Genomic DNA, 24,432 nt, shown 5'->3' on the forward strand with positions numbered 1-24,432 from the left:
AGAACCACTGGTTACGTGAACTTAGAGCTTCCCGCGGTATGAATAGATAATTTACAAGTAATTTTTTCTCATTTCCATTCTTCTAATCGTTTATTGTTATTATACGAGTCCCGTGATGTTGTTTCACAGCATTTTTATGAATTTCGTTTAGACAAGTCGAATGATAAATGCGACTACAGCTTTTTAGTTTCTGAATATTTTGCAAAATATTAAGAGATAAAAATCGGAAAATTACGACAGCCATGTTCGCCTAAGTTCGCGAAGGTGAAGACCTTTGCCATTCCATGTGCAGAGATAGGACAAGACCAGAGTGAATTCTGTTAAAGAAATCGATAATTTCTAATCATTGGAGGCTATCGTAGATGACAAATCATGTTTCGTTGTTTGATTGAAGAATTCGTAGATCTAAACGTCGTCCTAAGGCTGTGCTAGGTTTCTCCGGAGAAGTCTAGCGGCTTACTGACTGGTAAGACAGCAGAAGGCTAACAACAAGTCGCGATGATTTCACCTATTCGAATAGTTGGACATATTTATCGTGCGACGTGCGGCTACCTCTTCACCGTATCGATCAATCGAATCGGATTAATGACGCGTTTGCCAACGGAATACCTGACGACAGCCGAGTCTTATAGAATGACGGATAGCAGTCATTACGTCTATCGCGCTAAGAAATCTGGTGCTCGTAGAATCGTAATGATAGAAATATTTTTTATCTGTCGGTTCACATGCCTGACACGTTTGTCTCCTTAAATAGGATCATCACAGCCAGCCGATTGCTCATTACGCGTCTATAATTACGTTTCCACGTTTTAACGTAATAATCACGTTACGTACTCGCATAATATACTCGTTTCTCGCCGGTAAACAGAAGCCTGACAAACCGCGTCGTCGTTGCATAATACTCGCACAATATGCAAATAGCTTGTTTATAACGCCACACCTCGCCACTCATTTCTCGTTTAAACGATCTTTCGCATCGGCAGTGGTTTTTATTTCTGAATCGGGAATCGCGATTTCCCATGTAAACGGTTGCTCGAGTTTGGAACTTTAACCTGCTTAATGTGGAAATATTTTTGACGTGGAATGACAGACACAAGCGGGCGCCAGGTGATTTCTCATGAAAAATCAGGTATACTTGCACAATAACATGATCTACGTTCAAGTATACTCGATAGATTTTTCAACTCGATTTTCTCGAAGACTAAATCTTCAATTAGCAGCTTTTGTTCTTATTTTATACACGTCGGAGATGAAAGGACATCGGGGCCTTTCTTTTGCAATATTTGGCAAGGTCCCCGATGCTTTAGCCCAGACTTTTTACCATAGCTGTACTTAAATAATAAAATTGAGGTATAGTCGTTTATGATTTAATCCGAGATGAGTGCCCACGATTTATGACAGTGGGCTTGGGCTCGAAGTGACATAACGGGTCGCTGAACCTAGCCACGGTCACGGGAGGGACGTGTACCTAACAGAGGTATGGAGTAATTAAATAGCTCTCCTTAAAAACAAAGATTGACCCGAGAGGTACAGAGAGGTACGGAGAGGAGTATTCAAGGGCAGCTCCACTTGGACTGAGCTTCAGTCAGGTAAGTTCTACTTGTGCTGGGGACAAGTAAGTTGAGACACAGCAGAATCGTGGATCGGTAGGTCGAGCTCGACTTGGGCTGTGGCAGAAATCGCGTTCGTCATCCCATTGGCCGTGGATTCGTTTTCGAACCTATATTCATTGTCATCAGCATCTCGATTATCTCATCACCGCTGTCACTTGTTAAACTCTGTAGTAATTACATTTGTATCAGTAAGATATCGTTTATGGTACATAACAACATTCCGAATTCTGAAAATCCGAATCAAGCATAGAAAATAAATTCAAAATATACAAAACGGTCGCAAAACCAATCTGGACGTATGGAATACCACTATGGGGGACAACAGCAATGAGCCATATAAACAGAATAGGGGCAATGCGAGCTAAGATTCTTAGAACGATAGTAAACGCCTCATAGTCAGAAACGCCCCAAGTCAGAAACGCCCCAAGTCAGAAACGCCCCAAGTCAGAAACGCCCCAAGTCAGAAACGATGACGTACGGAGGGACCTGGGAATCCCAACGGTCAAGGAAGCAATCAGCAGTTATGCGGAAAGATACAAGGCAAGAATAGCAACACACCCAAACCGGCCAGCTGCGGTAACGTTCAACACATTAAATATAAACAGAAGGCTAAAAAGGAAGCACCCAGCAGACCTCACAAAGGATATAACCTAGCAACTAGCTACCTAACCTAGCAACTAGCTACCTAACCTACCTAACCTACCTAACCTAGCAACTAGCTACCTAACCTAGCTACCTAACCTAGCCACCAACACATTGATATAACTACTAAAAAATTCGACCTAATGTCCAAATTGGACAAATTGTGAATATAAAGAAATAAATAAATAAATAAAAAAGAAACTTGCACAGTTGCACGTTGTTAAACTATGAATAGATGCCAGGAACGATAAATGCAAGACGTAAAGGTGATCCGCGCTCCTATCTAGTTTATATCGATTTCAGTATCCATCCATTGGCCTCGATAAAATGGTAATCGATTGTCGTAATAATTGTTACGTAATCCGCGGCAGAAGTAATAGCCGGCAACAGGTGAAATTCCGTAATCACGCGGAAGGACGTTGGCGCTTCCACCGGCTAAAAGGAATAACGACTGAATAGCTCCGCCAACGCCGACCTACTAACCACGTTTCCACGTGTTTTTCCTCCCTTTTTTTCCCCGCTCTTTCGATTACCGGAGAACCTGAAATATCAGTTTCGCACTTTGCGTTAACGAACATCCGCTACCTACATCGTTTCCGCTTCGATATTTATTTACAGGCGATAGTTTGTTCAATTTCATCTTCGTCCATTCGTTTTTCTTTCTTTTCTTTTTCGTTTTTTAATTGTTTAGTTTCGATGTTTGTATCGTTGCGAATATCTTCGTTAGCAACGGACAGTATGGCGGATGGGATTTTGCCCGGAAGTCAGTGAAATTCGCAAGCGGAGAATTCTCCGTGAGATTTTGTCGCGCGTTAACGTCGACGATCCTTGGTGCTCGTTTATATTTACGAAAACTGGCGCGGTTTGGCCACAGTTGAAGCGACGATTGAAGTCCAACTTCCATACGATCCTACACCAGATCCTCCCGTCTTTCTCGTAATCCGCATCGCGATGACTCCACAGCGATGATTCACTGTGCCGTTTTATGCCAAACGTCCAACCCAAAATCAACGAACATCTACTTGCTAATTTACCAAATGTCCACCTGGACAAATTCTAAACTACAAATTAAACAATAATTAAAAAGAATCTACTTGCTGTATAATATTGGGCTGGCAATTAAGTGATCGCGGATTTTGTCATTAGCTGCTATTGACAACTCCGCGATCACTCGGTTCATCGACTCGGTATTCGATCTCCGCTACGACCATCGAACATACTGTCACGTCAGGCAAAATGGCAACCAGGTGTCCGCTCATCCTTACTGCGTACTCTCAATAGTCTCAAGGACCCATCATAAATCTCAGGAACTTTTTAAGGTCCTTCGGACCGAACAAACATTTGTTTACTGAGTCGTTTCTAAACGGCGGGAAGACACGGGAAAATTAGTTTTTTTATGATATTTCACTGCAGCAACTTTCTATCGGGGCGGTTAAGACCCTTTCTAGTCCACCAAGCTTCTTTCATACAATCAGAAGCAACGTCCACTGCCCTCGCTTTCCTAACCAAAATCGTCATCAACAAATCCGATGGTCCTTGCGTTAGACACAGCATCGTCACTTTATCTTACTTATTCTTCATTGTTAGAATAGTCAACAAGTCATTACCGGGTTTCTACCCTTAAATCGATCACTCACTTAACTTATACATACGCATCAGTGTAATTATCTTCCTTACAAAGTTGATGGAGTAAACATTAACCCTTAGAATGTTATGGACGCATATATGCGTCCGGCGGAAGCTATCGGTGTGGACTAAGGACACATATATGCGTTTGTCAACTTTCCCGAACACCTACGCAGAAGTAATACCATTACGTTTGTGTGAGATAAATATAAATGCATTCCTTGGTAAACAAATGCCAATAATGCCTCGTTATAACAGTCGTCTACCTGTTCCGTGGACAGTCGCATCAAACTATCAAGAAGAAAATGTGTTGTTTGTGTGAAAAATAAGAGAAAGATGATTATGTATCGATACTTGTTTTGAAATTTTTCACACACAACTCAATTATTAACTTGCGTTACATTTACTAAATTTAGTATTCTAGCTTATACCCAAATTCTAGTTTATTGTAAATCTCAATGTTTATAATAAATAATACTAAAAAATAACGCTCTCGAGCCATTTAATCTCGTGCAAAAGAATTACTATAACTTATTACGCTTTGAATAGTCAATCGATAGAGTTGAGTCTAGCGAAAAAGTACTCCGTCCACAGCATTCTAAGGGTTAATTTATACCTGTTAATTCAGTGTTAATTCAAGCTGAATTGAACCAGCCCTATTATCGTAACAGAAATCGGGGGATCGATCGATTATCTAATCGTAACGGGAATTTACGACTCCCGATCGCGAATGATCGAATAAACACACGTGCAGGTATCGAGTGCTTGCAGTTTTTAACAGCGAAACTGCGTTACGCCACAGAAACGTCGATAAAAGTAGGGTAAAGGGAGTCGGTGAATCACGTTTCTTCGGAGCGCGCGTGACCGAGTCGATCCGTCCGATTGACGAACGGCACACGGTGATAGATCGATGATCGCGCTTGACGAACGTGCATTGCAAGAAGCGAGTGGCGTGACGCGTGGAATATCCGCGATCAGGTCGGGGAATGCGCTTTGCGGCGTCGCTGCACGTGTAGAACGAAAGGGCAAGGGGGGAAAAAGAGAAGGAAACTGGACCTCGCGTGGTGGCTGTCACGTCGCTCGTTTACCATATTTAACGCGCCACGTGCCGCTCTTGCCGGCGACCTCGTCCGAGAATCGAGCTGTCGATCCCTCGATCAATCAGCGTGAAACAAATAGAGACGCACCGGAGACCGGTCTCTTCTTTTTTTCCTTTTTTCCAGGGAAAACCGAAAGAGCGAGAGAGCAAAGGCGATGTCGTTCGATCGCACTCGTTTGATTGATTTCTCCAACGATAGGAAGCTGCGGAGCTTGCACGGACGCGCTTCGACTTTTATTTTCATGTCCACGTTGTGTTTCTCTGATTTACGCGGTTTGACGCTGCTGAGTCCATTGTAACGCTTCGCCTTGTCTCTCAACCTCTTTTTGAGATTTGCAATTTCCTTTTGACATTTTTTAATAGCCTTCTAGACGCCTGATTTTCGCTGCGACAGGACTGTGAACGGTTAGAAACTCGAGAAGATGACAGGAGACAGTGGAAAAGCTGAAACAGCTTAAACCTTCAATCCACGAGTTTGCATCTACCCTGGTTCGGTGGTTGAATTTCAGCAGCTAATTCACGGCTTTTTCAAGTTACACTGCGCAGCGTTAACGGGCTAATGAGTTGATAGAGTTTGGTGTTTCAATATTAGTGGAATAGTTTAGGTGTCGGGCGGAAAAGCGACATTTTTAACGATCGGCGCATACACTTTTTGCGATTGGTCTTGTTCAGCGAATCGACACTTTTAATGGAGAAGTCTATTAGGCTAATTGCAGCTTTTAAAGTGTTTGCTCGTTGCAATAGGATTAACATGTTTCACTTGGAAACGAGCAGGTTAATATCCTTTCCCGATAGAAAGCCACTTTAACAGTGTTTTATGTAACAAGTGGTTCTCTTTTGCCAAAATACAACTGTCGTTAAAAATATAAGTAGAACTGGCGTGTAAATATTTCATGAAATTCAAGCAATTAAGAAGCCATTTAATCAAACCATTAGCCAGGATTTCGTTCTAACAGATCTCAGTAAATTCCAATAAACGTGAATGAATTAATAAAGAAAGAAGTTGGCGTAAAAATCGTGTAAAGACACCTGCTGCTCGAACCTGCACGTTACCTGAAGTTAATTTCAAGCGAAGATAAAAGAAAAGGTAGAAACACTTGTCGTAACGACATCGTAAACTTCAAATTTCCACGTAATTCGATATACCGACGAAAACAATCCGCATTGTCGCATGTTCATTGCCGAACCGGTTCAATTTATCGCCAATACAGCGATCCACGTGGCGTACGCTTTTCTTTGTCGTCGTAACTCACAATCCCAGCGTCATCAAGTTATCCGCCTCTCTCGTTCCGCGTTCAATTTGTCCAGATTCCCCGATTCGATAAACGACGATGAGAGAGAGAGAGAGAGAGAGAAAGAAAAAGAGAGAGAGAGAACAGGCAAAAGGAAAACAACATTCTCGTCTGCTGTTCTCGTTTTCTAACCGCGAATATACCTGTTGGTGTACACACAGGTCGCTGCACACAGTGAGGTCGCAAAGAAAAGCGTGAGAGGCGCCAATTGAAAATCACAGGAAAAGGGGAAAAACGATGCAACGTGAATTTTAGCGAACTGTCATACTAAGCCACTTCCGAAAAATGCGCTGTTCCTCATCCAATTCCGGATCAACAGAGCACAACTTTCGCAAAATCTTGTCCCAGCGTAGAGCGATGCTCTTCGAACGACAAATTGCCTCGTTTTCCAGGCTGTGCGAGTAGCTCGTCTCAGTAGCGTGGATTAGCGAGTTGAGGCGCGATTCGGCTCATTCACTCGCGCTCATTGATCAAGGTGCACGATAAACCACGTGTCTGGCACACTGTACGGCGACCTTGCCGACGTACGTGCATACTTTTACGTGTGTACCATGCGCAAGCACGCGCTTTGTGTGCACAGACCGATGTATGCAACGGGGGGAAAGTAAATGTTTCGCCGCGTGTCTCTGAATGACAAGTGCGCTAAGTAGCTTGGAATTTGTGGCAAGTGTTGGTCCGCGGGACAAGAGCGCCGATCAGACGAGCTGTTTCAGGCGGCAGCTTCTTGCCGCTCCACGTTCGAACAATTGAAACCGCAGAAAATCCACGAGCTTTCGGTCCTCCTCACGTTGCTTTTTGAAATTCCTGCGAGAGAACTGCTACCCGAAGAAACGTGTCTGCGACTTGTTTCGTTAAGCGGATGTGCAGCCCCACAGATGTAAAGGAAGTAGGGCGAATTTAACATTTTTTTTCGCCCACGAGTATTTGCTGGAGGACGAAGATTTTTATGGCCAACTTCGGCCAACGTCTCGGCTCTCTGCTGGTATTTTTTTTCTTACATAAAGTTAGCAAATAGACGAATGCTGGTCGCTCGCGAACGATCGAAAAATTACTTGAAATCGCCCGATTCTTGCACCAATCAATCGGCAATGCGTGAGAATATATGGAACTTGGACAGGTAGGATTTTTCTAAACGGCCGATTTTTACACCGATCGAAGATTCGTACGCTTCGGAGTAGACGTTGCTAGTGATGGAAATTATGTTTTGATATTAAGCTGGCAATTGATTTCGACGTTCGTTTGTACGTTATACGTCTACTCGGTGGGGAATTCATGGAGGAAAGTTGTCAGAGTATTTTTACTTTCACGCCAGTTATCACGTGCTGTGATTATGCAAAGTTACAAAGCGTATCGTTTAAATATTTGCGATTAATTTATTTGCGCGTCGAACTTCTCGATATTGAAAACTCTTTATCATTTACTGTCATGAATTTTAAATATTTTGTAAAATAAAAGGTAAAATAATATGGAAGGGCGGAGGGACTGGAAAGTTTACTCGTCACTATCAATTTCGTTTAATCCCTAAATGAAAGTGATGAAACGAACGGGGCATTTATTTCGGTTTGCCATTTTGTTTTATTATTATTTTTAAATCAACCGAAGTATGTGTATAAACCTGTATAACTTATTAAAGTGATGCGCATTAAATGACAATTCATATTTCACCTGAAATGTTTCATGAAACTCGTCGATTAAAAAGCAATTTACGATTCTCAATACCATCTCTTCAATTAGACTACACACATTTCCATAAAATTAAATCCGTTTTTTTAGCGTCTGAACAATGCTCGTATCTCCATTTTCATGGTTTTTTCTCCCCTTCTCTTTCCTCTTTTTTCTTCTCTTTTCCCTTTTTTTTTTTTATCAAAACATTCGCCGTGAATTGTTTCAAATAATGTCAAACACGCCATACAGAACGGTACGGGATTATCTTTATGCTTTGGAAATTATTTTCCATTCGACCAATTTCAAACATTTAAACGACAATAAATAACGATCGTTACATTAAATAATTGCTTTTAATATGTGCACTGATATAATATGCCATAAATTTAATCTCATATCTCTGATATCATTAGGGAAATTTGATAAAGTAGGTGTACTATTACTTTTAATTGCTGGCCTGTATCTCGAAATTAACTTGCGCTGGTCAGGACGCGGCATATTCCTGGCACTGTGATTTTACTCCGCAAGATGAATTTCACCACGTGCGATGATCGATTGTCCTTCTTCATCGACGTATTACAAATTACAATTCCGCCAAGACAATTGAAAATTACGATACGATGCCTGGTGGATGGGAATTTTCTCTCGTTAAATAATTTAATATCACTTTCCTCAAACATTTTGCATTCGCGGAGAAAATATGCGAATGAAAAGTTCGAAATAAAAATTAGTTGGCGAAATGTCCCGTCGAGATGTCGCGTTAAAATAACAGTGAAATGATCGTGTAACATTTGCACGTTTTATAACCCAGTTTCAATTGGAAGCTTGTAATTGTAAAAATGCAACGAGGATGATAAATCAAGCAATGGAATTCCTTTGAATTTCATAAAAATACATTGAACTTGATAGACGCAATAGGAGGACGAATTACTCCAAATTTGATATTTCCCTCGTGACGTTCTATTTCGCAATTATTATATAAACAGACGTGCTTAATAAGAAAAACGCCCGGTTATATTTTATCGCAACATTTTTTCCACCCCCATTGTTATTATAACGAATATATTATAATTAAATTACTATTATTAAACGTAATTGCGTGTTATTATTATAATGCTAGGAGTAGATAAAATAAATTCTCCTGTAAAAAATGGTTGCATGCAGAAAGAGCATTTAGCCGTAGCTTTATTCTGCCTGATATCCTAACATTATAATGTCACGTGCACTAAACAAATGAAACTAAAAATTAAATCCTACATTCTGTCATTCGTAAAGAGTTCACAAATCGTGGCCGGCGAAAAAGTTTATTTAAAACAACGCCTACCTTCATATGATCATATTTCTTCCCTATGCTCGTCTCCAACATTATTTTCCCCCAGTCGGTTTCGTTACGTTCACGCCCCGTCCCTTTAACACGTTCACTGGCACGCGTGTTTTCGAAGAAATCTCCGCGAGGCCACGCGTGCAGCATCATCCACCTTTTTACCCTCCTTCCACCCTCTAAACGCTCGACCAATCCATAACTCCGTCCGCCAAGCGAGCCAATAATTAACCTGCTAAGAATCGTCGGTCTAATTTCCACCCCACAGTCGCGCCACGCGCTTCACTTTTCCCACAGAATCATCGTTCACCTGTTCTGCATACGCGCACGCACACGCAGCGACGTGGACGCAGAGCAAACAGGTGAGCGAATTCAGCTGCACACGGGTCGGCGCATAGCTGCATAAATACGCGCAAATACGAGCAATAATAGATGAAGAGCAGCGTGTACGGGCGGCCAGGTTGAATTTTAAAGAGAACCGCGTCATCTTCGTCCGCTGTTCGTAACCGCGTTATCAGCGTGTTTGCCGTTGCGTAGCCAACGTTGCGTACAAAGGCAGCAAAGGCCTGGCTACGTGTGTGCATGGCCGGATTATTATGTAGAGCGTCGTCCCCTAACACGCGTTCCCTCGTATGCACATAAATACAGCTATAGACACAGGTGTGCGGCCAATAGCGCGTTATACGCGAGTGTGACAGCCTGCAGTTAGCTCGAGGAATCTCGGTGCTCGTCAACGTCGCCGTTTGTCATCGTCGTATTCCTCCCTCGCCCTTTTCTCTTCTGGTTTCCCTATTTTCCAATTTCTCTCTCTGTCTTCTCAGCCACTGTCTCTGTTTCCCGGGCGGAAAGCAACCACAGGCGATAACCGTGCGTAGCAGCTTCTGTCCCGCGTTGTTGTCCGCGGTCAGCATGGCAATTATTTTTTCAAAACGGATTTCTCGGGGTCTGCGGGGTCGATTCTTTCATCTGTGTTCTACTGGGACTTACGCGGCCCTCGGAGCTCGGCCCTTTTCACTTTGTTTCGACGCTCGCGAAGGTATAATATCGCGGAACTCTGGACGAAAGCTATCGATAAAAATACGTGGGACAACTGGAAACTCCGTAACTGGAAAACCTTCCTAAGATCGCGAACTTCGTTCTCTTCTGCTCCGCTGCGAAACGCCGTAGACATCGGCGGAAGACTCAGTTCAATTTGAATTATTTGTCACGCGGCCAGACTGCAATTTCGAATGGCCAGGTTCCTACCAGTCGAAGTTCAGCTTTGTAAGTCTACTGACTCTGCATCTTCAAACGTATCAGGTCGTCCGAAAAGTTTCTTTCGCTTCGAGCAAACAATAGAAGCATAATGTATTTTGTTTTATATTACGTCGTCGGATTACACCGCCACATTTCACAGACTTGGTCTCACCTTCGTACGAAGGTACATTGTTGTAAAAATCGCGTAATTGCCATCGTCTTTAACTTCCGTATTTACTTGTGTCGCATAGAACGAGTTGCAAGAACGAGCCTTAAACCGAATGTATCTGTACGAAGCTTCCGTACGTCGAGTTCCCGTTCGCTAAAGCTCTTTAACAGAAAGCTCGATAACTCGAAGATTTTATACTCTCCTCCCCTGTGCTTTCCAGTTTCCCCGATTTCCCGTCCACCGCAAATGTCTCTCTTTGAAATTTCGTAATTTGCTCCGTCGAAAAGAAAATGTAAAAGAACGTCCGTGTCGAAGGTCAGTGGAGCGGCCGTCGTAGGACGCGAGCCGCGTCGCCTTTGTGCCAGGTACACGGTTTGTTTTCATTTCCAAAGAGCAATTAGTCGTAAATCACACAGTATAAACACAGGTACGTGTCGTTCGAAGTCGTGAAAATTCCACGCGATCGTCCTACTCGTTCGTCTGTAGGGCACGGGCCAGTCGAGTTTCTCCTTCGGTTTCGGTAGCACGTTCTCGCAGTCGCGTGACGAATATTCGTCGCGAAATTTCTCCTAAACGATACGTTGCGCTACTTTATCTTCGCATTGGCTGTCTTACGAATTCCGTGCCTTGCGTTTCAACAGCTGCGGCCCACGGACGAGCATCCCTGCTGCTTCTTAACCTGCGCTGGAGACGAGCCTCGGTTGGTAAGCGATTAACATTTATAATTAATATCGCGTTAATTCACGTGGAGTACGTCGTAGAACGAAACTGCGTTTGTCTGTTCTGTGGACGAATGCGCGACAAACACAGTAGATCCTCGTACAACGCGATTAATACGTCGCATAGGAATTCGCGTTACAGGAAATTGCGTTGTACGGGAATTTTTTGCCCATGACGTGCGAAATCTGAAATAACGCGTTTGCAACGATCGCTACTATGCAAACTTTTCTTTCCTATGTTTCATCGAATAGTATTTTAGGAATAAATGGCGTACATACTTTAGTTGATTAAAATAGAAACTTATTTTTAATGCTTTAATGCGAAAGATCTTTTATTTATTTATTTATTTCATTGAAATTTAGTAACAATGTAATTATACAGATTTGTCGTTTGAATTTGTTCAAATTGGAGAATACTTTTACGATCTTTGTTATTGCAACGTGTTCCTTTTGCTCGAAGCAAATATTTATTTCCAATCGTTTGAACGAATTTATTCTATGAATATTATTTTATTTATTATATGAAATTATCTATTTTATGAAAACAATATCTTTGTCGAGTTATAGAAACTGCGCTGTACAGCAGCCACTGTATCTAAACTGATTCTGTCCATTTATCGATTATATTTTTCGTTTATATTTCGATAATAATAGGAGTTCGTTGTTACTCAAAGTGGAAATTCCAAGGTGTCTATATTTATGGTGTTTATTAAATTCTATTGATAGTAGTAGGTTGTCCGATAAGTTTCTTTCGTTTTATAAAGAAACAATAGAAGCACATTGTTTTTAGTTTTATATTAATTCATTGAATTATGCAGGAAAATAATAATAGAAATAGAAGGAAAATGGGTGATACCTAATTCAATAAAGTAATATAAAATAGAAATTATCGTTTTACAAAACGAAAAATTCCAAAGAAATTCCAAGGTGTCTATATTTATGGTGTTTATTAAATTCTATTGATAGTAGTAGGTTGTCCGATAAGTGTCTTTCGTTTTATAAAGAAACAATAGAAGCACATTGTCTTTAGTTTTCTATTAGTTCATTGAATTATGCAGGAAAATAATAATAGAAATAGAAGGAAAATGGGTGATACCTAATTCGATAAAGTAATATAAAATAGAAATTATCGTCTTACAAAACGAAAAATTCCAAAGAAATTCCAAGGTGTCTATATTTATGGTGTTTCTTAAATTCTATCGATAGTAGTAGGTTGTCCGATAAGTTTCTTTCGTTTTATAAAGAAACAATAGAAGCACATTGTTTTTAGCTTTATATTAGTTCATTGAATTATGCAGGAAAATAATACCTAATTCAGTAAAATAATATAAAACAGAAATAATTGTTCATCTATTATCGTCTTATAAAACGAAAAATTCCAAAGAAATTCCAAGGTGTCTATATTTATGGTGTTTATTAAATTCTATTGATAGTAGTAGGTTGTCCGATAAGTTTCTTTCGTTTTATAAAGAAACAATAGAAGCACATTGTTTTTAGCTTTATATTAGTTCATTGAATTATGCAGGAAAATAATAATAGAAATAGAAGGAAAATGGGTGATACCTAATTCGATAAAGTAATATAAAAGAGAAATTATTGTCTTAGAAAAGGAAAGAAACTTTTCAGACAACTTAATATTCTCGAGTTCTGTATCGAGCGTTATAGAAACTTATAGAAAATGGAAACGAGAGTTTTCACAATACGATTAGTCGAGTTTACGGCTGTTTCTCGTATTTGCTCGGTCGCCACTGTCACTGAATTCAATCAACGGTCCGTTTAATCGGCGAACTAAAATTTTGTTGCAGCGAATACAGTTCAGATAAGTGGAGTTCTATAGTAGATTTTTAGAATTCATTTAGAGCGACAATTTTTGCCGAATACCGCGAGCTAAAGTTACGTTTCGATTAGCAAAATTCGTGATAAATTTTTGCGTTTGAAGATCACAGGAGGAAAACATGACGAGCACGTTCGCGTTGATTTACCGTTTTCCATTCGAAGATGCCAGTGTTTTCTCGATTTCTAATTAAAACCGGAGATTAAGTAAAAAGCATAATTGTTAAGACAAGCAGCGTTTGAATGTTATTTAATACGAGAAATATTGTAACAATTTTAAAGCGAATGAAGAATCGCGTTTACCTTCGAAATGAAATAAAAAGACAATTTTCATATCGTACGATTGATCGACGAGCTATTATTGTATTTTAAAACTATTTTGCTTAAAAAGAAAAATATAGAAAACGTGACTTTTCATGTTCTGCAGCTTTTTATTGACTGCGAGATATCTCGTCGTAAAAATCCATCGTTTGATATAACACGCGATTAATGTCAATACTTGCCGTATGCAAATGATGATAGAAATTTAATAACTTGATTCTAATGGTAGAGAATGACGTCAGATTTTCTGGCGAAGAGTACTCGTTAATATTTCAATTCCAAATACTGATATTTATTATTCAGGAAGGCAGAACGCACGTGCGGTTTTAAGTTTATAATCGATTCACTCTTTTCGATGGATCGATCGATAAATAAATTAGATGCTTGAACAAATTATTATCGTCACGGTGGTGGCGATTAAAAATCATTTTGCATGATACAATGTGATTTCAAATGGATAATTTTGTAGGCAAATGTTTCTACAGGGTTGTAGATTATTTTTAGAAGATTTACAGAATTGTTGAAAAATTCTGTTAGTATATCTAAATAATAATGAATTTTCTCAAGTTCATTATTCTAAAAATTAATTTATATGTTTGATATTTACGTACAATGTTAATATTTAGCCTATACATTCAGTATTCATATACAATTAATATATAAATTATATATTTAATATTTGTATAGAATATTAACATACAATAAATTATGTATTCAATATTTATAGCTTAAAATTTGTTAAGACTTTTAGCAGAAGTATAATCATTTGCCTAATGGCACGGGTAGATATCAAAAATTTCTTTATATTTTTTTTACTATACCAAGGCTATAACAAAAGGTAGGAAAAAGTAAGAAGAAGCAACAGGAAGATTCGTCTCGTTTAGGATTTAATTTTCATTTTTGCATTAGTATAGAATTGGAGAATTATTTTCATGTTATAAATAATTAACTACCTGTATGTATACTCGAAAATTGCACCCTCGTTTATGATTATTAGAACACGAATATTAGGAAATTAATGAAGCTTAAAGAGTTACTTTGAAATCTCGCCTAGGCTGCAAGAAACTCGTACGTTTAACACGATAATAAAAATTTGAGCAAAAATTTAGGCGAACAACCTGAACGCAAATTCCTCCCAGTCTCTGAATATTTCAATAAACATTTTATTTCGGATATTTTGTTTTAGTTAGCTCGGTAGCTTGATTAGATCATTAATTAATGACTAGCAGAGTTTCTGAATTGTCGAGTATTCAATTTTATTTTGTACCTTACGTTTCACACAGTGAAGCTTCTGGCGATCAGTGAGTAAGGTCAGTAAGTAATCAATAAATTGATATAAAACTAAAACGTCTTTGGAAAATAATATTTCGTTTAGTAAATAATTTTACTTATTGAACAAATGATCTTGTGAAACTATAAATATTTGAATTTGAATGTTTCGAGGACTCGTTGACCGGCGATGAAAAGAATTTCGTATTTTACGAAACGATGCAAACCCATTACGTATTTCCCTCAAGAATGTGGTAGTAAGTGGCAATGGAGAGTTTCTTATTTGATAGAATAATTGAAGCAGATTTATCCACGCACATGCTGAACCACGACTGGGGCACATGATACTCGCAGCCTAATTTAGAAAACTGATCGCGTAACATAGAAATGCAGCGTGAATTGTTCCCATAACTGTGCCATTGATTTTCACGCAATTAAACAAAAATTCAAAAATGCGCACAACACGCGAAAATATATGAAATATGCCAAATATCTCGCATTCTAACACCATCTATCAAGCAAGAAATTTTCCATCAAGATTCTCTACCTTTACGTCCAATTACATTCGGAGGAATAGGAATTTGCATAAAAATCCGCAACGTAGCGTATCTCACGTAAACAGCATTCTCAAGCAAAAGGAAATTTTATTTCCGAGCGATACTCGCAGTGGCCTTTTTTCGCTGACGCTTTTCCATTAAAATCGAAAACGATCGTCCCGAGGACAACAATGCCAGCTCGATAATCGCGCGTTCCAAGGAACCAGCAGATTGCGCAACGCTTACGAACGAGAATGGAAATACCGCGGTGTCCAGGATAAACCAAACTCTTGTTACAAGAAGAGCAACAAGCTAAGCTTCTTGATCCGGGACCAACCACGTAACAGCGTTACACAGAGGACAGCAGACGTGGTGAAATAGTTGATGGACTATACAGCACATAGCGTGATACAGGTGCATGAGACACGTGTTCTTGTGCGGCTCGACAAGATCGTCGGATTCCTGGCGAGAAAGCGAAACGCGACGACCACGACAATACGCCTCGTTGGTCGTATCGAACGAACTGTGCTTTACATCTGCCACGCTACTTCTATCCACTTTGTCACGCGCCAAGTATCACGATTTTCATATACAACGTGCGAAATTCGTTTGAGATTCATTTGGGCCGCGTAAGACGTTTCGTATGGGCGGGAAAATTGTTTTCTCGAGGTAAATGGCCGTGCGCCAAGACACACAGAGGCCGTTCTTCCTATCGATATCCGGTCGAATGGTTGCGAGAAAAGCGATTTCGAGCTGGATCACGACGATAGGAATTGCCGGCGGTTGGGTAACGCTGGTTTTCTTAGACCCGGCGTTCGGTATGGCGTTACGCAAGCTTTTTGAAAAAGCTCGGCGCGCGTTTGCGAGTCCATGAAACTCGTTACGCAAGAGCCAGGATCACCAGTTACTTTCTCGACGATCGTTGCACCGTTCACCTGGCACCGTGCACACTTGGCTTGGCCAGCGCAAGCACATGTTGCAGACGATGCTTGAACAACGACGCCGCTACTCGAAATTTCCTTATTTAACGTACTCGCCGTTGTCTAAGAAAGAATTACGCAAATGACTGTCATTCGGCCGTCGTTTCAACCTTGTTACGTCTGCCGGCTTATTTTTTACCGCTTCGTTTATGGTAATCCCGTGTTTTTATCGTCGCCAGGCTTTCTAAGTTTCAAGAAAATGTAAAGACTCGCTGTTAACTTGGAAATATAGCAGAGCCTTCCATAATTAGTGGAACTAGCAGGGGACAAGAACGTTCGGATAATGGAACGACCTCTTTTCTTATGTTAAATCCCATTCGTTTGAGGGCAGATCCTCGCCCACCAACGATAAAAGCAACAGACGTTTGGGAATTTTTCCTTTTTTTTTTTTTTTAAATAACTACAATACTAATAAGCCTAATAAATAAAAATTTAAGCATCTAACAAATTGGTTATGTGCTAGAAAAATTCGTAAATCGTAAAGTACAAGTTAAATGATAATAATTAAAAAATTGCTTACGTGGCAGGCACTTTTTCTTCAAGTACAAACGTTATTTTGCTTTTTTCTATCGTTTATTTTTCTCCTGGTTCTTTGTTATACGAGTCTGGCGATCACCTTTGACCATGTAAACATTTTGACGAGTTTCTTTTAGCCTGCCTATTGTTTACAACTTTTTTCACAGCGTAAGTAGACCGTCCCGAAGAACGTTCTCGTTTCCTTTGTCTCCTCTCGTCGTTTATTCTTTTACTTTCTGTTTCGATGATCCTCGAGTATCGATCATTGCTATAAATTACTACAGTAGCTATAAATAGCATCGCGCCTAATCTTTGCTTCTTGCCATTGTCATCTGAATATGCTCGATATGCCCGGCGGTACAAAGGGATAAGCGATTTCTGTGGAAAAAATATGACAGGAACGCGGCGGCAAGGTTCATTTCCATGCTGCTTTGTTTCAAACAAATTCACGTGGAATGTGCGTAGGGCGCGAGCGCACTTTATTAAATTCGGTTCAGCGAGTATCACTGCAACGTAGAAAAATAACGAGTCGTATTGTTAAAAAGTATTTTTTTCCCCCCCGATGGACATATCAAATATTGTTTGGCAATTAATAGAAAAAAAGCAATTGCGTTAACCGTTTAAATGAGGAGATAAAATAAATTTTCTTCCTGTCTCTGTCCACGGATATAAAATAAAAATGCGCAAAGTATTTCTACGAAACAGCGAACGTAATATTTTCGCGTACCCGCGCACTCGCCATTGGCCGTGTATTTTTCAAATTAATCCTTCCGGTAGCGTTAGCTTATTTTATATTTATTTCTTCGTACGAAAGTAATCATTTTTCAGCTGTCGCTTTTCTTCTTTTCTTTTTTTTTTTTTCTCTCTCCTCTTCCTCTCATCAACCACGCGTGTAATATCTGTTTTATATTTATTCGAAAGCGCGCAATATTTTGGATCAACACGTAGCACGCACCGATATCACACCCAATGAACATGATCGAAAAATCATAATGTATCGCGAAGCTTTTTGAGTAGAATAACGATCGGAGCGTAAACTTGTATAAAAATAACGCTGAAAATATTATTTCATGCGTATTGTTTTCCTCTATTGTCCGTGGCAACGTGGCTTTTCGAAAATATCGAATGGTACGCTCGGCTCGCAGCTGGTTCGGCGAATTTTTATTTCACGCTAACAAACTTCCATTCGGTTTAGAGGGAATTATCTGAATTAGAAGGTAGAAGTAATAGAAAATTAGCGATCGTCGTATGAAATAACAGGGCCACTGTATCGAAAATTCGAACGATCCTTTCCATCTTTTTCCCCGCGTTTCAATTTCCAGCCGTACGAAAACATCGCTCAGTGTATTTGAGTTTATCGTTCCCCGCTTTTTTTTTTTTTCTTCCTTTTTTCCAATTCCATCCTGGCCATTGTTGGGGTGAATTTTCAAAGCGAAGCTCGCGCCATTTGAAAATTGATAGAAATTCCACGCGGATGCGTGTACTCTGCATAAATAAATCCACTTTTCCGACTAATTAAGGACACGATTTCCAACGATGTTAGCCGAAGTCGTGCGGGAAATCTCGCGCGAAGAGCCAACGAATTTGTTAAACTAATAATGAAATTAATTTGATATATTTAGAAAGAGAAAGACCGACATTAACACGTTAATTAACGATATTTAAGCTGCCGGATTAAGAAAGGGAAGAGTTGGAGTATTAACCTCGATGTTAATGGATGAAACTCGAGGCGGAAATTAACGAAGCTTCATATGCTAAAAATATTAACGTAGAAACGAATAAATTCATTTTCTGTAGCTTGGTCGAATGATAAGAGACAAGTTTTTATTCGAACAACGGGGGCGAACGAGTAAATATTTAATTACTCGAATATGATTTAATTGTTGGAATAATTATTTAATTATTGGATTGTTTATCGTTCGAAAATACGTACACGAAAACATGGTGAAAAACGTAGGAGCTGGATAAAATACAATAGGATTCGGTATTGGTAGAGGTTAAATGAAATTCGCAACACTTGCGTTATTTACAATTATACGCACAATACATCCGCTTTGTAGAATCGTTGCTGTCAGCGCTTAATTTATAATTCCGGTGAACAAATAATTCCCTCTCGATAACAAGCGTCAGTCATTTTATCAAACCATTACAATAATATATAACGCGGTAATTTATATAACAATGTCGTGCACCTTACAATGCGCAAATAGAACAATAGATAAAAGGACGTATTCATTTTACAACGGTATTTTTATATCTGTAATTGGTGGAAAAATTTGTATAGAAATTTCGAGTTTGATAGACGCGCCACGTGGTTCGGTAGAAAATATTTTTTCGCGAATGCAACAAGCTCCGTGAAGGGTTCACGAAGCCATTGTTTCTCCAGGTTCACTGCGATCATTTTTATTTCTTATTTTAGAAAAAGTTCCTTTCGCGATATTTTTCGTTTTAGATCATTTCATCGAATTACGTTCCATCCATTTTAGTCTATCAAACTAAAGACCACAACGTTGCACGGATTAGGTTCCATGTTCGTATAAAGATGCGTCGTTGTAAGAGACGAGGTTATTAGAGAGAGGAACGCGTGGATAAATTGTAAAGGTAGAAAATAAATTTTAATACAAAAGCGTAATTACAAGCAGCGATATCATTTGAGCCTGAAACTATAACTGAAAGCCAATGTCGCCTGTCTACTGTTTACGGTCTGCTTTGTTTATGGTCTTTTGTCTGTGGCTTCGGTGCTTGGAAAACTAAAAACACCAGATGTGGAGTTTTCTTAGAAGCGGTGACCGAGGAAAGACACCTTTCGGGCGACCTAATATTTTTCTGCACAACCTGTTATTAGTATGTTTATTTGCATATCAACGCGTTACTATTATTATCATATTTATCCATATCGTCGATTGTCATCGATCAACGCGGAAAAATGCACAGGCTGCGCGTAATACGTTTCCACGTGTGAGACTTCCAACGTAAATTTATAATGTTACACATTTCATATTAATTTCCCCGATCGTATATAAATTATATCAGCGAATATAGCAGGTTGTTTAGACGTATTCGTGGAAAATATATGTCTCGATAAAAATCCATACAGCAGACAATTGAATGACGCGGGCTCGGTAAGACGCGTGTTCCTTAGACATCGGCGAGCAACGATAAGACGTGGCAATAAAATCGTTATCACTGATAGAGAGACAAAGAAAAATAGTATCCGGTGAATTGGCGATGAAATTTCCACAATATGTCTGTAACATTGGATACGTTTAATGGAGAAATCGATCCGCCGTGTAAACCACTTTTCTCCGCCGCATTCTTTCGGCCCAAAGATTCTCACGCTTCGATATTCGTCCCATTATATTCCTTCCATTATATTTTAACATGGCGACTTTCCTTTGGCGCGCTTCGCGACAGAAATCGTCCGGTTTCCGCTTCTCGGAGCTGCAGCTTCTTTCAGCCCGTCGTCGTCGTCGTCCTCGTGCTTTGCACGCTCGTCTGCCTCGACGTCGCGATTCTGATTGGACATAACGGTGCCGTTTATCCGTCTTTCGACGTAACGAGGTAGCGCTGCGACGCCGATTCGAGCTCGCTGACGCAGATCCGACGCCCACGCGGCGCAAATTCCCTCGCTCTTCTACGCCTTCACGGCTAACCTTTGCCGGCCACGTTTCCCTGCTGCACGGCTATCCGCTTCGTTTTCGTTCTGCGTTTATCCGGCACCGGTGTGTAAAAATATTGCTGATTTCACTGTGACGAGAAAGCGGCGAAAGAAGCAGCACGCTGCAAGCATAGGCGACCGTGTAAATCCAGTAACAGGTGTTAACTTGTAAATCCGACGATCCGACGATGTTTATACGACTTCTTATTTTTGCCGGGCCAAGTAAAAAGGCAGAGAAGCTCGACGCTCATTTGTTTCATTCGTTAAGCGTCACTTTATCCGCATGCTTTACGCATTTCCGTATATTTTGTCTTATTCTTCTCTGTGTATTTACACGGCTCCGATTCTGTCCATTTCCCTCTCTTCTGTGCAATTTTATCGCGTTTTTTTTTTAATTATCGTTAAACAATGCGGGAACTCGATCGGCGACTGACGGTTTAGAAAACGTATACCTTTCCACTTAGAAAGATAACGCAGCTGTTAATCGTACACGCGCCATTGAACTTCAAAAAAAGAAATGAAAACGCGTTCTTCTCTTTCTCCTTTGACTTTTCTTCCTGTAGCCGCGGTTGTAATATGAAAAACAGTTGCTCATTTTTGTTAGAGTTGCCCAAACCATTGGCAAAGAATCTTTTGTAACGCAGCAAGTTGGAGGACGCGTTCGCAATGATCGAATTCGGATGGAACAAAAGAGACGGTACATTTGCAATAGATTTAAAGCAGGATTTTGTTGTCTGATTTAATAACGCATCAGTGGTATTGGTTTGGCCATATGTGATAAATGCTGAAATCGCAGGGGCTTACCAGCGACTTGTTTTGTTTCGTACAGGAATTAACGTTGCGCGAATTATTCTTCCGATATACATACAATTAATTCGATGGTAAAATTAGCTGTTGTGCGCCGAGGATGTTTGATACGATCGCGGCGTCGTTTGCTCCGTTAGATCTATTTACAATTTAAACCGCCACCGTTCTCCGATGGAGCGTTTTCTTAGAGAAATTCGCGAGTGAAAATAATTTTGATAATTGCACGAACCGTTGTGAATAACTCGAGCAACAAGCAAAGAATTTCAGAGATGCTTCGCGCAGATATTGTACGTTTGCGTCAGATATTGGAAAAATTATTTTATACAAATTCGCCAGAATACAACGATCAGCAGAACAGTAACGAGACAGATTTCTTTCAAATTATTCATTTTAGAAGAGCGGACGATTATTTTCGTTACGCGCGCATACGTCGTTAGATTTAATAAAGAAGTTTAATCTACAAACACAGTCTTCATTAAGCCATTAAACTTTTTCAATAAATCTCTTCCTTCCACAGCAGTTCTGTTACCTTCCTCCCACCTTCTTTCCACCAGCCAACATTCCAATTCCAAGAATTGACCAACAGGAATATCAACTCTTTTGTATCATTGCAGACGTCTTCGAGTTCTGTCTTCGAGTTTTGTCGTCGAGTTCTGTCTTTGAGTTCTGTCTTAGAGCTCTGTCTTTGAGTTCTGTCTTTGAATTCTGTCTTAAAGTTCTGTCTTAGAGCTCTGTCTTAGAGCTCTGTCTTCGAGTTCTGTCTTAGAGTTCTGCCTTAGAGCCCTGTCTTTGAGTTCTGTCTTTGAGTTCTGTCTTAGAGCTCTGTCTTTGAGTTCTGTCTTAGAGTTTTGTCTTAAAGTTCTGTCTTAGAGCTCTGTCTTCGAGTTCTGTCTTAGAGTTCTTCCTTAGAGACCTGTCTTTGAGTTCTGTTTTAGAGCTCTGTCTTTGAGTTCTGTCTTAGAGTTTTGTCTTTGAGTTCTGTCTTAGAATTTTATCTTCGAGTTCTGCTTTCCAATTTTGTCTTCGAGTTCAGCTTCGCAATTTTGTCTTCGAGTTCTTTCCTAGAATTTTATGTTACAATTGTGTGTTGCAGTTGTGTCTTGAAATTGTGTGTTTGAATAGAATTTGTCAAAGTTGAATATCTGTAAATCTGCAAAACCCAGTTGAAACTAAAAGTATGGGAACCGTGATCGAGCTCACCTTTCGTAAGGTTCGCCACAGTTTGGTAGTTAATGTTTTTGGAGAAGCAAAAGTTAGAACAGTCTCGTCGAGATAACTGAGCTGTACTCGTGTGTTGAGAGCGAATTGCTCCACTTGTGGTTCTTCTATTTGCGGTCGCAGAAAAGTTGGTATCATTTACGATCGTAGAAAAATCGCTGATATTTGAGGTTGAACGAAGCAGAAAGTGAGCCCTCTGAAAACATCGCCACTTGCTACCGTTCCACTTTCATTCGTAGGGAAAATCAGCGCAACTTTCTGTTTGCTGAGCGGCTTATCAACTTTGATTTAAGTATCAACATTCTTCACTGTACCGACATTTTATTTACAACATTATCTAATACTATTTTCAATTGTTGTTATATCATACACAATATTGAAATTTATTTAATTTATCAAATTTATTTTAATACACATATATTTATTTTATATAAATTAGACATTGAACTTAAGTATTACACTCTGTACCATCGTTTAGAAATTTATATAAAATTTATAATTTAATCGTTGCATAGAAATTTAGATGCCAATGTGCCAGCCTCAGAAGTATACAATTTTCAGATTTTATTATACTAAATTATACTAGAAACAACTAAGAATATTAATATCAAACATGTCAATGGTTCTTTAATTAGCCTCGAAAATATTTCTCTCATCGCTTGAAAATCCACGAAAAGATTCGCAGATTCTTTTCGGTAAAATTTCTAATTTCTGACGCACATCCTGTCACAACTTTCTCCCGATCTTTTCTCTACGTCGGTGATAAACAAGAAAGTAAAAAAAAATGATATAAATTGAGAGAAGCTGTCAAAAACGTCGACGAGATTGCGTAAGAGGCGCGCACGGAGGAGATGCGCGCAACTTTGATTATTTAAATGCGCGATGGGAACATCTAATCTGATAGGCGCTGGCGAAAGATATCGCATGAAGTATGATTCATTGTCCCGCGATGCAATTAAATATTGTCTTCTCCCTCCGCGGTCCAGTTCTGCTCGATTTCTTTTTGATTCAGGCTGCCTCGTGGGAATGAGAAACCGTCGGCGTTTTTCACTTTTCTCTCTGCCTCGCTTAGTTTCACGTAGCGCGACTCTGACGCCTACACACTGCCGCTTCTTTCTTCATTTCCATTCGATTTCTTCGCATCTCCTGGCCTACAGTTAGAACAATGTTTGTTTCTTGTTTACGTCGCTCGTTTGTTATTTGTTTCTTTGGAAAATATGCCATTGTATGTTTGATCAGTTTTTCTATTTAATTGCCTTGTAGAAGCTGTCGAGGCTTCTTAATTTTCTTTATTTCTTCTGTTTCTTTCGAATTTTTCTATCTTCTGCATTCACGCAGGAAACATTAGCTTTTCTTCATTTCCATTTGTTTTCTTCGCATCTTCTGGCCTACAGTTAGAAAAATGTTTGTTTCTTGTTTACATCGCTCGTTTGTTATTTGTTTCTTTGGAAAGTATGTCATTGGTCGATTTTATTTATCTGTACAATTGTTAGTATGTTTAATTGCCTTGCAGAAGTTGTCGAGGCTTCTTAATTTTCTTTATTTCTTCCGGTTCTTTCGAATTTTTCTCTCTTCTACATTCACATTTTCTTCGTCGTTTGTCGCGATTTTTATTTGCATTTAATTTCGGAAAATATCGCACAGAGGAGAATATTAAAAGAACGTTTCTCGTTCGATAATAATTGCATCGAATAACTCGTTATTGGCTAATTTTCACTAGTTTCTCAGCTTCCTCTCTTTAACTGCAGATCCCAGCACAACGGGAAAGTTGTAAACTCGAAAAGAGTAAATTAATAGTTTAACAGTAAATTATCAAGTAATTTACCTAAGTACGTGCAAATGATTAAAAATTATATCATTTTCGATTAATCTTGCCACCAAATGGTCTTCTATATATCACATCCAATTACTA

The 24,432-nt window shown here is 39.6% G+C and overlaps 1 long non-coding RNA gene across 9 annotated transcripts in view; it reads left to right on the forward strand.

The window, feature by feature from the left end:
• LOC105666653 overlaps positions 1 to 24,432 on the forward strand; it is a 410,566-nt gene that overhangs the window by 123,459 nt on the left and 262,675 nt on the right. For 5 of the 9 annotated variants that reach the window (XR_007227027.1, XR_007227028.1, XR_007227038.1 and 2 more), the window contains one exon: positions 11,305 to 11,367. The exons of 2 other annotated variants lie outside the window; for them this stretch is intronic. This is a non-coding gene — a long non-coding RNA (uncharacterized LOC105666653). Of the gene's footprint in view, positions 1 to 11,084; positions 11,368 to 24,432 lie in introns of those variants that run through there. 2 more of the 9 variants (XR_007227029.1, XR_007227030.1) reach the window with 2 other exon arrangements.

The sequence above is a fragment of the Bombus terrestris genome, chromosome 17, assembly GCF_910591885.1.
Source record: "Bombus terrestris chromosome 17, iyBomTerr1.2, whole genome shotgun sequence".
NCBI lineage: Eukaryota > Metazoa > Arthropoda > Insecta > Hymenoptera > Apidae > Bombus > Bombus terrestris.